At 38.9% G+C, this 16,042-nt stretch overlaps 1 protein-coding gene across 6 annotated transcripts in view; it reads left to right on the forward strand.

The window, feature by feature from the left end:
* The first annotated feature begins 5,165 nt into the window (after positions 1–5,165).
* Positions 5,166–16,042, forward strand: part of LOC127430127 (teneurin-4-like) — a 443,558-nt gene continuing 432,681 nt past the window's right edge. For all 6 annotated transcript variants that reach the window (XM_051679634.1, XM_051679635.1, XM_051679636.1 and 3 more), the window contains exon 1: positions 5,166–5,426. The gene's annotated coding sequence lies outside the window, so the exon portion shown is untranslated. The remainder of the gene's footprint in view (positions 5,427–16,042) is intronic.

Genomic DNA, 16,042 nt, shown 5'->3' on the forward strand with positions numbered 1-16,042 from the left:
GCTCGTTGACTGTGGAAGGCATGGGTGCTGGCTCGTTGACCTTGTCAGGTGTAGGCGCTGGCTCATTGACCTTGGCAGGCATAGGCGCTGGCTCATTGACCTTGGCAGGCGTGGGCGCTGGCTCATTGACCATGGCAGGCGTAGGCGCTGGCTCATTGACCGTGGCAGGCATGAGCGCTGGCTCGTTGACCATGGCAGGTGTGGATGCTGGCAGCGGCAGGTCAACAGATTCCATGGCTGTGAGCACAGGCAGTGACAAGGGAACAACATCCGTGGTCATGAGCACAGACCTGACAGGGGAATGACCTCCATAATCGTGGGCACTGGCAGGGACGGGCAAACAACCTCCATGGCTGTGGGTACCAACAATGACAGGTCAACAGCCTCTGTGGTTGTGGGCCGGCTCGTTGACCTTGGCAGGTGTGGGCGCTGGCTCATTGACCATGGCAGGCGTAGACGCTGGCTTATTGACCATGGCAGGCGTGAGCGCTGACTCGTTGACCGTGGCAGGAGTGGGCGCTGGCAGCGGCAGGTCAACAGATTCCGTGGCTGTGAGCACTGGCAGCGACTGGGGAATGGCCTTCGTGACCGAGGACACTGGCACTGGGGCGGCCAAGGCTTCAGGCGCTGGTTCTGGGGCTGTCTAGGCTTCCGGCACTGGCTCTGGGATGGATGAGGCTTCAGTCGCTGGCTCTGGGACAGATGAGGCTTCAGGAATGGGCTCGTTGACTGTGGCAGGTGTGGGCACAGGCTCATTTACCTTGGCAGGTGTGGGCACTGGCTCGTTGACCGTGGCAGAGGTAGACGCTGGCTCATTGACCATGGCAGGCGTGAGTGCTGGCTCGTTGACTGTGGCAGGTGTGGGCGCTGGCAGCGGCAAGTCAACAGATTCCATGGCTGTGAGCACAGGCAGTGACAAGGGAACAACATCCGTGGTCATGAGCACAGACGTGACAGGGGAATGACCTCCATAATCGTGGGCACTGGCAGGGACAGGGAAACAACCTATGTGTCATGAGAACGGGCAGGGAGGGGCAAACGACCTCCGCAGTCGATAGCACTGACAGTGGCAGGTCAACAGCTTCCGTGGCTGTGAGCACAGACAGCGACAGGGGAACGAACTCCGTGGCCCGGGGCACTGGCAGTGACAGGGAAACGACATCCATGGTTGTAAGCACAGGCAGGGAAGGGCAAACAACCTCCATGGCCGTGGGTACCAACAAGGACAGGTCAACAGCCTCTGTGGTTGTGAGAACAGGCAGGGAGGGGCAAACGACCTCCGCAGTCGATTGCACTGACAGTGGCAGGTCAACAGCTTCCGTGGCTGTGAGCACAGACAGCGACAGGGGAACGAATTCTGTGGCCGGGGGCACTGGCAGTGACAGGGAAACGACATCCATGGTCATAAGCACAGGCAGGGAAGTGCAAACAACCTCCATGGCTGTGGGTACCAACAAGGACAGGTCAACAGCCTCTGTGGTTGTGAGAACAGGCAGGGAAGGGCAAACAACCTCCTTGGCTGTGGGTACCAACAAGGACAGGTCAACAGCCTCTGTGGTTGTGGGCACTAGCAGTGACAGGGGGACAGCCTCCATGGCTGTGGAGCGCTGGCACTGGGACAGATGAGGCTTCAGGCACTGGCTCTGGGACGGCTGAGGCTTCAGGTGCTGGCTCTGGGACGGACGAGGCTTCAGGAACGGGCTCATTGACCATGGAAGGCGTGGGCGCTGGCTCATTGACCGTGGCAGGCGTGGGCGCTGACAGCAGCAGGGGAATGGCTTCCATGGCCGTGGGCGCTGGCAGCAGCAGAGGAACAGCTTCCATGGCCGTGGGCGCTGGCAGGGGAACCGCCGAAGCTGGTAGGGAAGCTTTCTGAGAGGGGCCAGCATCCAGAGATAGCTGAACAACGGAGGTGAGCTCAGCGAGCTGCGAAGCCATCATCCCCAGAGCCCGGTTCGAATCAGAGATTTGATCCTACTGACGTCCCAGCAAGGCTCTCTGCTGAGAGAGTTTGGAGCGAAGAGTGGATTCCTCTGCTGGGTCCATACGTTGCTGGATTGTTCTGTAACAAGTGATAGTGAGAACAAAGAGACCCAAGAGCAGAGGAACAGTTCAAAGGATTTATTTACAGAAATAATGAGCAGTCACTGGGTTGAGAAACAGATTTCCAACAGATAGAATCCTCCGCTAAAGCTCAGAGAGGTGCAGAACATTGCCCAGCAGAGATGGGCGATCTTAACTCCCGACACGCAGGCAGAGACGAGGTATCCTCCGTGGAAGACCAGCTGGCACACAGCAAAACTGGAAGGCAACCACACACCCGACACACAGGCAACCAACAGATACACGTGACAGAACCAACTAGGCAGAGAGAGTAAGGTTAGTGCACAATATCAAACAACAATCTCAAAAACTCAGTCAACACTGAGCAACATTAAACATTCAACATCTAACTACATTTAACAATCCAGCCAAGGACATGACACACAAGGGGATTAATATAGGCATGAACAAACAAGGGGCAGGTGCCACTCACAGCTGAAAGTTGGGATGATCATTGTTCCATGGAAACAATCAGGGTTCCCATGGAAATGCTGATTCCACGTGCAAGCAGCACCTGAAACATATGAGGGCAAAAACGTCAACACGCTTGGAACAAAACAAACAGGGAACAATGATGCCACAGTCCTCGTCAGACAAAACCCAACCTGACAAGGTGACAGGACAGTGACATCACCGGAGAGCACACGGCGGTAACTCGCACACAGCGGTAACCAACAACCAGACATGTGCGCTCACACAAAGAACGTACACGAGACAGAAAAGGAATGATAAAGCCACGGTCCCGTCAGACAGAAACCCAACCTGACAAGGTGACAGGACCGTGTCAGGGATACTGATGCCCTTTTCTTTTAACCTTGCAGAGAGGCAAGATGGAAAAGAAAAGTTTTCATATAGCTTCAGATTTAAAGGCAGGACTTACTTAAACAGCATACACAAACACAGAAAATGTTAGGTAGAGAAGCATAAAGGTTGAGTCCTATATTAACCTACACATTTCTGATGCCAGATGACTATTGTTCATTATGTTTTTCGTTACAAAATCTGATAAAACGCTATCACCACCTCTATTTTTCTGTGATACTGTGCTGCTTTTTTAGATGTATATAATAACTTTAAGTGGCATTAAAATGTTTGGTATTGCGCGAATGGGACTGTGCACCTGCAGCACTTTTATGGGGTTAGAATTGTTTCTAATTAACATACAAATGGAAAGAGATTCACAAATTTTTTAAAAAAAGGTTCACAAATAAATTGAATGAGATCTACAAATATATGTAAGGAGTTTCACAAAAATAAAGTGAATTCACAAATAAATAAAATGAGATTTACAAAGAAAAAATTATTTACAAATATACTGTATGTTTTAACTCACGAACACAACTCTGTCCAGCATTCATTTGTGGATCGCTTGCTATGCATTTGTGACTTCTGAAACATTTCTTGCACGAGAGCTGTAGGCAATCCACAAATAGGTAGACTCCACCCATTGTCTACTCACGCCCATCAGATAACGGCCACATTACTCCAATCGTAGCACGTTCTATCTTCAACCAATCATGCTTCGTTTTTCTAGTCACAGAGCTCTCATGAGCATGGAATTAAGCACATACAGATAAGCTCCAAGGCCGCAAACTCTAAGAAATGGACGCCATCAGAGGAATACTGTGACTTAAGGTTCGTACCATTTTCTCTAAGTTATAAACATGTGTAGTGTCTTGTTAAATGTCGACAGCTGAAAATTGTCCATTTATAGAGTGTCCTGATCATAAGCTTTATAGTTAACCTGGCTGACTGTATGAGTCTGCTATTTTAATTCTAACCAAGTTTCTTGACTGAAATGCCTAGCTATTTAACGGAAATGTATGTATGTGTCATCAAAACATTTACTCTTAATGTTACTTTGCAGATCCAATCAGACACACTACTAGACACTACAAAAGATCAGTAGTACCTTTATAAAGCCTGAATCATATTAGATGATCTTAGGGGCGAAAACCATAAATTACAATATTACACAGTGTACAAGATCTGCTATGGCATTAATTTGGTTTCACATTATGTTAATGTATTAAAAAATAAATAATTGAAGTAATATTTCAAAAGATTTATATTTTTAGCACTAAGTGTTATGACAGACCAGTCCAATGTTACTCACAATAAATAATGATGTTAACCCTGTAAAACAATGCATATTTCACTTATTTATTCAGGAAGTATATGGGCTGTGAGATAGAGGAGGACAAGAGGACAATAATAATAATAATATTAAAAGAGATGCGAGATTACTGGAGAACTGGTGCCCTCTGCTCCATTCCACATCACAAAAAGATGGAAACAGTTGTGGGACATTTGTGCTACTGGTGGCAAGACATCACAAAGCTCCATGGCCCAATATTGTTATTTTCTATACAGTAACGGACTTGTTTTTAATGTGTAACTATTATTTTTTCCAATAATTTGTGCATAATGCTCTTACCCTGACAAGGAGTATCCGTCCCAGATAACAGATACAACACTATGATGTGGCAAGAATGACTTTCATGTACAACAAAATCGAGCAAAATGCCAGCACTTGTAATGTTCAATTCCAGTGTTTGTTTGTGTAAAATGTACTCAAATTGAATGTTTTTTATTTGTATTTTTTTATTTTTTACATGCATGACAACCTGTAATCTGTAACCAAAAAAATCATAACTTTTAGCCAACAGCGACTTGCTTTAAAGTGACAGACACTCTTTAAAACCTGCTAACCTCAAAATGCCTTGATAGGCATTTGAGAACTCAATAAAAGATTTGTCAACTAAATGACAAAAAATATTTTGTCAAATGAGTCATCATTTATACTCATATTCATGTTGTTCCAAACCCAAACGACTGACTTTTTTCTGTGGAAGGAACTCAAAAGGAGAAAAACAGCACTGCTGTACGAGTAAAAGCACTCACTTTCACTAGCGCCCACGACACCCCTCCTCCTCTTCCCACCCCCTCCTGTCTGCCCACATGGTACGAGCCGCCTCTAGATGGTGGAAGCCGCTTGTCATTCCTCTGCATTACCTTCAGTCTGCAGCCTGCTGCACTGCTTCCCATTAAAAGCGCTCACGGATTCAGCACTACTCGCCCTGCTGCTCTGCAGTGAAGCGTACGGTACGTCTTGTTCGTGCGTACTGCGCGCTCTCTCTATGAAACGCTGCGCCCTGGACATTTTACCTTATGTTATTTTTCCAAACAGGAGATCGTTATGATGAGAGACAGATATTAAGAGCACACCACATTGCGTAGATTGCATTGGTTAGGCTACTTATTACTAAAGGAAAAGCGATTGTAATCTCCAAGACGCTGGATAGACACCTTCTTCAGAAATGGTGAGCTGTTTTTTTTTTTTTTTTTTAAGAAAAAAGTGCGTGTTGTTGCAAAATCAGCTGGAGCGTAATGCAGTACTGAGTGATGTTGCGTTTGGCTTGTGCTGTGCTCGAGGATGCTTTATACAATCACGCGCAAGCTGCTGTTTTATTTATAACGGAGCATCTTTTAAACTTGCAGAATGGAAGGACAGCGTAAACTGAACCGGGCTTGGCAGCACTCTATTACCATGTAAACCCATTAATTATTGCTCAAGGATAAATGATTCATAATAATATGTCATATTTTAAAAGGCCCGTGCTGCTTCTAATCTGGTAAATTGAAGTTTATCCGCATAAACTGATATGTTTTGTCGATTTCCAGCATTTGGACTAAAAACCCGTACGGACTAAATGGTTTACCTGCCACCGCTGCATGTTTCTAGTATCATTTTCCGATGGATGCAATAGGGACGGGTTAAGGATAGTATAGGGAAAATAATGTAACCCTTTCGATAGTACATGGTTTGTTTATTGTCATTTTTATGGCTGTGTATTTTAGTTTTAAGCTAAAAAAGCAGATATACTGGAGATACGGCGTTCCCCCAACCATCCAGTGAAGCAAATGGACTTTTACAGCATTTTTCGGGTGTGAGGGCTTGTTGTGATGTTGAGAGGGTGTGATGTGCATTTACTTTGAGGGAAAAGCTATTTATCAGCATTTGCCGTTGTGTAAAATAACAGCATTATTTGAGCTGCACTTTTACAGTGCTACTTTATGTATGAATCACAATGACAGTATTTTTGATTTTCAGTGTCAAGCAAAGGCTCTAACTAGAACCACTATTGTTTTGCAGTCTGATGCCATTTGAAAATCTTTATTATTCTCTAGTTCTTGAAAAAAAAAAAAAAAAAAAAAAAAAAAAAAACATCAGTATACTTTTGCTTACAGAACCCAAAAAGCAAAACACTGATTTTAATCACCTTTAGATATAGTGAGGCAGGGACTTATTGATTAGCTTTTTATTAAATAGTTTTCAGATACCCTCCTTGAAATCTAGTCCAATAATAACTAAAAGGGGTTTTACAGGCTGAAGAACATCCTCTTAAGAAAACCATCTATTTAGTTGAACTTTAAAGAATCCAGAAACCAATACACACATCTAAAAAAAAAAAACAAACAAAAAAAAAAAACTATTCTGAGACATTGAGAACTTTTTTTTTTTTTTTTTAATTATCAACAAACTATTTAACTGGGAGCCTGGGTAGCTCAGCAAGTGAAGACACTGACTACCACACTTGGAGTCGCAAGTTCGAATCTAGGGCGTGCTAAGTGGCTCCAGTCAGGCTTCCTATGCAACCAATTGGCCCGGTTGCTAGGGTGGGTAGAGTCACGTTGGGTTAACCTCCTTGGGTCACTATAATGTGGTTCTCGCTCTCGGTGGGGCACGTGGTGAGTTGTGTGTGGATGCCGCGGAGAATAGTGTGAGCCTCCATGAGCGCTAGGTCTCCATGGTAAAGCGCTCAACAAGCAACGTGATAAGATGCACGGACTGACTGTCTCAGACACGGAGGCAACTGAGATTCGTCCTCCGCCACCCAGATTGAGGTGAGTCATTATGCCACCACGAGGACTTAGAGCGCATTGGGCATGCCAAATTGGGGAGAAAAAAAAAAACAAAAAAAATATTTAACCATTATTAACTGTATACAGTGAAAATTGTATCTTGGTGAACTTAAAGTGCTCCTATGACTGACTGATCTCGCAGTGAAATCGGAAAGAGTACATTGACTTTTCTTTAGCTGAAATCGGTTTGTGCTTACCGAAATTCGAAACACTGCAACCTGTGGCAAAAGCGGTTAGTGTTGTTGGGTGTATGAGCAAGTATGAGCTCCATTTTCTAGGTGAAATGTCCATGCAGGGGTGCCAAAAGCGAGTTGTTTTCAGTTGGACAGGATGTAATACAGTGAAGAGGAATGCATATTTTCTAAACTCTACCCCCCAACCCAAACCCTATCCCTATTTGGAAAATGTATTATTTTGCCTAAACATAGTTTCCGTTATATGTGAAGCCAGTTCAGGGTTTGCGAGCCTGTGTTCTTTGTACCTGGCAGTAATAACAAGTATCTCTCAGTGATTGTGGATTGTGTAACCATGCATCTGTGGGGTTCAGTCGGAGAGACTTCTCTAATGTGGCGTGAGGTGTTGTTTAGCGGCATTAAATGAGTCTGAAGTTGGTGGGTCCCATTTGACCTTTCGAGGATGGCACTGTTTTCTCCTGGTTGAAATGGTCCAAGTTGATGAGGACTCAGGGACTGCCACCACACAAGCGATTTCCATGAGAAGAAAAGCCCAGACAACTCTCCCTTTGTTCACCCTCACAAAGAGGAAGGAGAGAAAGCTCAGGCAATTTTTTTTTCTCCCTTTTATCTTGTTTTTATCTTATTTTTTGTTGTTGTTGTTGTTTTGCATTATGTATTTTCCACTTCTTCTTAAGTGTTTTCTTTATGAAAATGGACTTGTATTTAGACTTGTGTTTTGAATGTAATACTATTTATTACTTTGAGGGAGCTTGTGTATGTGTGCTTGTTAGATTTTCAGTCAAATATGATGTTTTAAAAGCTATTAATAATCCAAGTGGCAGAAAAAAACATTTTACAAAAATGTTTGTTAGGTTTTTTAAAGATAAAACAATACGTACAGTATATTGTTCAAAGATGTGTATTTATGTTATGGTTGTCAAACATTAGTGGAACATGTCCATAGTTAATGTGATGATAAACCTCTGGTTACTTTCCTAGGACATTTGTATGAACTTGAGAAACTGATTTCATACAGTGGCCCTGAAACTATTTGGGCACTTTGGACACTTTGGACACTTAAACTCACAGATGTCTGAATGTCATTGCATTATACACAAAATATCAAACCAAATTCTTATTTAATTCAGATTAGATTAAATTTATTTTTTTTAGTTAGTGATTTAATTTATTTTCTTTTGGAACATAAAAAGGGAAGTCTGAAATCATTGCAAACAGTATAATGAAGACATATTCTAACATTTTCCCACATTTATAGGCCGCCACCTAGGGCACCGACTTGCCTAGGGGGCCCATTGAAACAGTTCATAGTCGATGAACATATCATAACATCAAAAACCATTTACAGCTTTTATTTTAAAATAAAATAGCGGCTCAAAATATCTCATCACGCACACATTAGGGTAACTGTAGTCAACACGTATGGATCTCATAACTTAAGATTAAAATCACAATGACGTATGACGTATGATCGTACAGTATCTGCAAAGATCTGCTGTATAAGAGGTATATGTTTTCACTTTACATTTATATTTGTTTATATATATACACTACCGGTCAAAAGTTTTGAAACACTCATTCTTTATTTTATATATATATATATATATATATATATATATATATATATATTTTTTTTTTTTTTTTTTTTTCACATTTTAGAATAATAGTAAAGTCATCAAAAATATGGAATAACATAAATGGAACTATGGGAATTATGTTGTGGCTAAACAAAATCCAAAATAAATCAAAACTGTGTTATATTTTAGCATCTTCAAAGTAGTCACCCTTTGCCTAGAATTTGCAGACTTGTACTCTTGACATTTTCTCAACCAACTTCTTGAGGTATCACCCTGGGATGCTTTTTAAACAGTATTGAAGAAATTCCCATCTATGTTGGGCACTTATTGGCTGCTTTTCTTCGGTCCAAGTCATTAATTTCAAAAACTTTTTTTTTTAAATTAAATTTTAGTTTTATATTGAAATAAATTAATATGGTGGCACAATTATATTTTTGTCTACAAAACTAATTTCAAACATTTAAGCATACGCCTTCAGATCAAAATATTTTTAAGATCATGAGAAACATTTCAGTCAAGTGTTTCAAAAGTTTTGACCGGTAGTATACACACACACATATATATATATATATATATATATATATATATATATATATATATATATATATATAATATATATATATATATATATATTGAGGTGTTGTGTTTAGAGGCCTTATTTAAAAATATGTAATTTTCTTTATAATTGTTTTCCACCCACAGGACTGTAGGTACATTATTTTTGTATCAGTTGTATCAATAAATATTAGTTAACCTGAACTAACCATGAACAAAATTATTTCAGCATTTATTGTTGGTTAATGTTAATTTCAACATATACTAATGCATTTATAAAATTAAAAGTTGTGTATGTTGGCATTATGAACTAACATGAACTAACAATGAACAATTGTATTTTTTATAAATTAACATTAACCAAGATTAATAAATGCTGTAATTTATTGTTCTTTGTTAGTTCATGATACCTAATGCATTTACTAATGTTATGAATTACAGGTGTAAAGTGTTAATCTGTAATTATTATACTTGCAGTTTCCATGACCATATTAATTGAGACACTAGTGTATTTATACTTATAGAAAAATTTGAAAGGTCATTAAAATGAAGAAAAACTTCAAATGGTGAAGAAATTCTGACTTGTCACAATATCTAAAATACACACTTTCCCTTGTACATTCATGTACATTTTAATCTATCATCTTCATGTTGGAAAAAAAAGAAAAGTTCTTGGATACATTATGTGTCATCTACCGAGCAATAGAGAGCTTATATTTATCTATTTGCAGTTGTTCTATGGTTGTTTTAAAGTTATGACAATTTTCACACTGGTGGGGCCCATTTTCATGATTTTGCCTAGGGCCTCTCAAACCCAAAACCCTTACTGCAAAACACAAAATCCTTTGCCACAAATCTAAAAGGATGAGTATATTGAAAAATAATTAAAATTGAACTGAAATTTAGATGTCAATGCTTACAGAAGTAGAGACTAAGAAAAAAAATCATTATTATTTTTTTTTTAATCCCATTAATGAAACACAAATGCAAATAGTTTATATACATACATACGTATATATATATATATATATATATATATATATATATATATATATATATATATATATATATATATATATATATATATATATAACTTGATGTCTAATGGTTGATCTAGGGATGAATGATTTGGCATTTAATAATTTAATTATTTTCATTTACTATTAGATCTTGGGTACAACATAGGCTACATTATTTAAAACATTATTTTTTTAACTGATTATTTTGTTTTTATTACATTATAATGGTCCTAATTTTGAATTTGGATATCGAGAAATAAATAACCAGAAAATTCCTTAAAAACCTCAAATAAAACATTTAGTCCTTTTGTAATCTTTATGTGCACGATGGAGCACATGTATATTATTTTATTTCAGAATGATTTTACATAGAAATCCTCACTGCCACGGTTCAAGTTTAGTTTCATGAGAATCCCCCCATGGTGTTCCAAACACAAATGACTTTCTTCCATGACAGAATTTAATGTGGATGGTGACTGAGGCTGTCAGTCCCTAACGTTCTGCCAAATGTCTCCTTTTGAGTTCCACAGAAGAAAGCCAAATGGGTTTGGAACAACATTGGGTTATGACGAGTAAATGACGACAACATTTGTTTTATGTTTTGGTGAACTAAACCTTTAACTCTGTGATGCCCACTGTTGTAATATTACAACATCAATTTTAGCTCTACTAAAATAAACCTGCACATGTTTTGTTTTTTTTCTTTCTCTCTCTAATACCACATTTACACAACTAATAGGTCCTATTGTTAAGCCTTGCAATGCTATTGGATGGTAGATTTTGTAAATAGGCCTGTTCACCTGGCCATGAACTCACACAACCTGCAAACTTGCCTTGAAGCACATCATCTTGATTTACTGGACTGGATAAATCAACATTCAAGTAAGTAAAATGTCTAAAATAATTTTTTCTGTGATTAGTAATATGTCTAGATCATGCAGATATTAAGGTACTGTTGAATGCTTTGATCATATTAGATTTTGAGCTTATGTCAATGTTGTAATTTTACAACACTGGGTGAAAGGTGTAGCACAATTTGCCTGTGCACCTTGCACATTACATGGATGAATTGTACTTCTCACCTGTTCCATGTGAAAAAAAATACTATTAGAAACATACTATTTTTGATTATTCACAAGTTTAAAATGTCTTCTTTGTTATCATTTTGAGTTTCAATCAAAATTAAATGATTATTAAATGATAAGTTCAAGTTGAATTAAAGAATAAATTATTTCTTTGAAAATTTGAAAGTTATTGTGTAGCAATATTATCTGTATATAAATATTATCTGTAATATTAATATTATCTGTATCTTATCATTTATAAAATTTACTTAACTGGTCCTGTTTTCTTTTCTGGGCTTTGCTTGTTTGCCCAAATATCTGCTTGCTTCATGAGGGACAGGTGATAATGTTCTGGAATGTGTGGGGGTATAAGTGCTATTAGCATGATAAGTAGAGGGCACAATAAGCTAGCCACAATAAGCTAGAATTCTGTGGAATGTGTGAATTCTGTGGAATGGGTCAATTCTTTAAAATGTGTAAGTATGATTGGGATTTATTTGCATTGAGATTATTTAGCCTGGAAAATAATCAGTGTTTTTTTTTTTTTTTTACATTTCAGAATGCCACCAGCCAGGAAAGACCATCTTATCTACAATATGTATGATGTCATTGATGCCGCCCAAAATGGGAACAGTGACTTTGAGAAGGACTCTGATACAAGTGATGAAGAGGAATGTGGAGATGCCTGTGAACTGGAAAAGGAAAATAAAAAACCCAATGACCGCCCATCGGATGATTATGTGGACATCATGCCAACAAAACCAAGCCATTCAAGAACACAAACCATGCCCCGTGACAGGTATCGTTGGCTGAAAAAGGATTTTATCAGTACAACACTGATTTTTCAGGTCAGGGCTATGAACAGAGCTAAACATAGTAAATTCCAAAGTTTTCATTCAGTTCATAAGGTTTTGTAAATACAATCTGAACATATATCTTTTATAATAAACAATTTTTCATAAAAATATGACTTGTCTGGTTATCATTATTGTGTGATTATTAGTGTATAGATATATAGGCTACTGTTATGGGGCTACATAAGCAGTACACCCTGCAAATTAACCATTAGATGTTCTCTACATTTGTTCAGACAGTGAGTAAAATCACTGAAATTCTGCTACCCAACAGGCCCAACATTGCAATATTACAACATTTCCCTAAAAACTTACTAAAATGTAAACAATTTAAAAACCCATTTATTTCTGCATTAGAGGCCTCCTACAACAACATATAAAAGGTGATTTTTTTTATTTATTTTTTTTTTATTATTTTTTTTTTAAATGTTTCTGTATTTGGGCCTCACAGGGTTAAGTCCCTTAAGTTCTTTTTGTGGCCACTGTACATCCACTTAAGAAGAATAAAAGTTTAGGTATTACAATTTTATAAATAAAACCTGAGCTCTTTCCTAAGGGTTTTTGGATTCATTTCATAAACTAGTGACTTGTTTAAAGCCTTCCAAGATGAAACCGCAATGAGACAAAACAATGACGGAAACAAACCAATGAATTGCTCGAGTTCCCCAGTGAGTCTTCCAATAGGGATGTGAAGTCCCTCAAGTAATAAGGCTTCATAGCTGAGCTATTGTGAGTGAGTGTATACTTCAATGGCAGGTGTGGACAGACGATGTGTGGTGAAGTGTTGCTCATTGTTCCTCTCCTGCGCCTTCCTCTTATTAAGAAGCAGCTGAATTGCCAAGTCTCTTTATCCCTGCAGTGCTACAATCATCAGATAGCTGACTTCACAAGCCACTTTTTCAGGGAAGAGGATTTTTTCTGGTCAACCACTGCTCAGAAACATAATCTGAAACACAACTAGTGAGAGAAAAGTTGGATCACTTTTTGCCCACGTGCTTTTGTTACTTGAATAGTTGTGGTGTTTGTTCCACACAAATGAGCAAACTGTATGTATGTGGTTTGCACGCCAGTAGAGAGGTTTGAAACACTTCTAAGAAGTATCTCCCTAGATACACATTTGCTTTTGACATCATGGCATCAATTTTCAGAAACAGAATGCGGAGATCTATCATCAGATTATAAAGAACATAATCATAACTCTCATTTTCTGAGCCCAATCCTTTTAACCTTCAACTCAGTCTGGTCAAAGTGGTTTCAATAAGCTAAAGTTCACATTAAGTACATTGCTGGGTAGTAACGATAATAAGAGGATTTTTTATAGTGTGGGGGTGGATATGAAATAGGGTATGTGCAAAATCAAATCAATGAACTGCATTATAGCGGTGATCTACTGGGTGCTCGCTCCATTTGAGATCAATGTGAAAGTTGTGTGACCCTATCTCACTCTCTGGATACTAATTCAATTAGGGTTTATTGTGTGTCGGTTTATTGTGCTGTAAATACCACCACCCCCTCATTATGTGTTTTTTGTTTTTGTTTTTTGTTACCCAGATTAAAAGCAATTGGGGGACACTGACAAACTTTGATTTGAAGCAAAAAGTATTTGATAATTGGACAACCTAGTCTAATAGAATGAACGTTACTATAACAAAATTTTTGCAAATTGACTTTTACCTGCCGGGTACTATGTTTTTTAACACTAGAGGTGCTACAACAACTGTGTGTTTTATTTACTTTTGCACAAATCACGACTACAATGGCTGATTATGACTTTATAAACACATACTGTATTTTTCACATTATTACTCACACACTGCTTTGTTATGATATCAAAATACTTTTACTATAATACATCATTTGAAAAACGATACATTATAATGCTTGTATTACAGACCTACCTACATTTACACACTTATTCCAACATGATTAACTTCCGAAGGTAGCTCACCTGATAAGAGTGTTTGACTTTGGATTCGGACGTCCACGGTTTTTAGGTCAGCCATACACGCATGCCGACGTGTAAGCTGAAAGTGTCAAAGAATCATGACGTCAAAGAATCAACCACATGATACAAAATCACGTGGTTGCTTCAGAGAATGTGCTTTTCATTTCTCATTTTGTTTTTGGACACTATCGGTTAGGTTTAGATGTTGGTTAAGAGTAAGGATGTCTGTTTTGTGTCTACCTCTTATTTGATTTAGGTTAAATTTTAAATTAGGGAGGTACGTTTTACCCCTTAAAACCTCTATTTACCATATTTTCCGGAAATAAAGTCTCATCTGACTATAAAGACGGGCGTACACGGTGCGATTTTCGGCTGTCGTGTGAGCTCCCGACCAATTTTTTTCCAGTCGGGAGAGATTGCATGGAAATTGTTGGTGCTGGTGTGGTTGCAGCTCGCATTGTATGAGAGGAATTACGAGCAGTGCCAGCTTATGAGCAGCTCACGACCTCCCAATAAATTTTAAAACTGTCTAAAAAATGTAGGTGCTTGAATTTGTGAGGTGTGTGTGGTTGAACGAGCCGATTTGGCAATCTACCTGAAGTTGACCAATCAGGTCACACGATCAATGAAAACTATATTATTCACGACCACATCACTGGGAAGGATTCTACAGAAATGCCATGCTGTTCTCTGCTCTTCAAACAAATCATTTGCCATACGGGTTGCGCTAGAAAACCATCTTTATCATTCTGATGTAAAGATTTAAAATTTCCGTCATGGTCTATTTTTATTCGTCATACTTTCATTTGTTTCAGTTCTTGGGCTTCATTTAGGGGGATATAACATCTGTTATAATTGGATATGCACACGATAGTGGATATGTCATAGTTTTTTCTCTCTAAGCGCGTGTATGGTGAAACCAAGGACTTCTAGGTTGAAAGTTCTACCTGTCAATCAACCGCTGCGCTACAAGATTTTTTAACTTTGCTGTGTGCAGCTTTAAAGCACATTTACACGGACAAGACCTCACGGATCTTCTTCAGCATGTCTGCTATCAACATGCAAGCAGTAACACAGATGAGAAGGACGTAGCCTACATCTAAAGCTGAATAGTTCAGGTAGCCTATACTCCACTAAGATAACTCCAAACTAATTAAACTAAATCCAAGTATAACCGACAGAAACGGTGCATGACTTTTCCGCACTTTCTTTTTAAACTTGAATATTTTGTGCACTTTATTATCATGTAGTAACTGGTAGCAGCAACACATGACATTATGATTGATGTATGCAGTCATAAAATCACACAGCCTCCCTTCGAAATCTGAATCTGTCAAATGTTGGACAGCATTTGTAATAATTATCCATATTTATTATTTATTTATTTTTTAAATCTTCAATGAGTTTTCAGCTAATGCAGCCCCTGGCCATGCCAGTCTTCTTTTTTATTTCTAAATCGCAAGCAAGAAAGCAATGTCTTCCTCTGGCTTTATGTCTTTTAATGATAAATATGTAATGAAAATTAATGCGATTGCTCCGGAATTCACCAGGTTGTGAAGTTGTGTGGTGTACGACTGCACCTGTATGATTAGCAGATAAACTGACTCGTAATGTGTGCTAGGGCTCACGACCTACTGAGTGTCAGAACTCGCACCTTGTATGCCCGGCTTAAGTCGCACTGGGTCAAAATCATGATGTTGAGAGAAAAAAACCCTCATATAAATTGCACTGACAGAGATTGTATGCGGCAGGCACTAGGACCCGCACCTTGTATGCCCGGCTTAAGTCACACTGGGTCAAAATCA

This window comes from Myxocyprinus asiaticus, chromosome 39 (assembly GCF_019703515.2).
Source record: "Myxocyprinus asiaticus isolate MX2 ecotype Aquarium Trade chromosome 39, UBuf_Myxa_2, whole genome shotgun sequence".
NCBI classification, from domain to species: Eukaryota; Metazoa; Chordata; class Actinopteri; order Cypriniformes; family Catostomidae; genus Myxocyprinus; species Myxocyprinus asiaticus.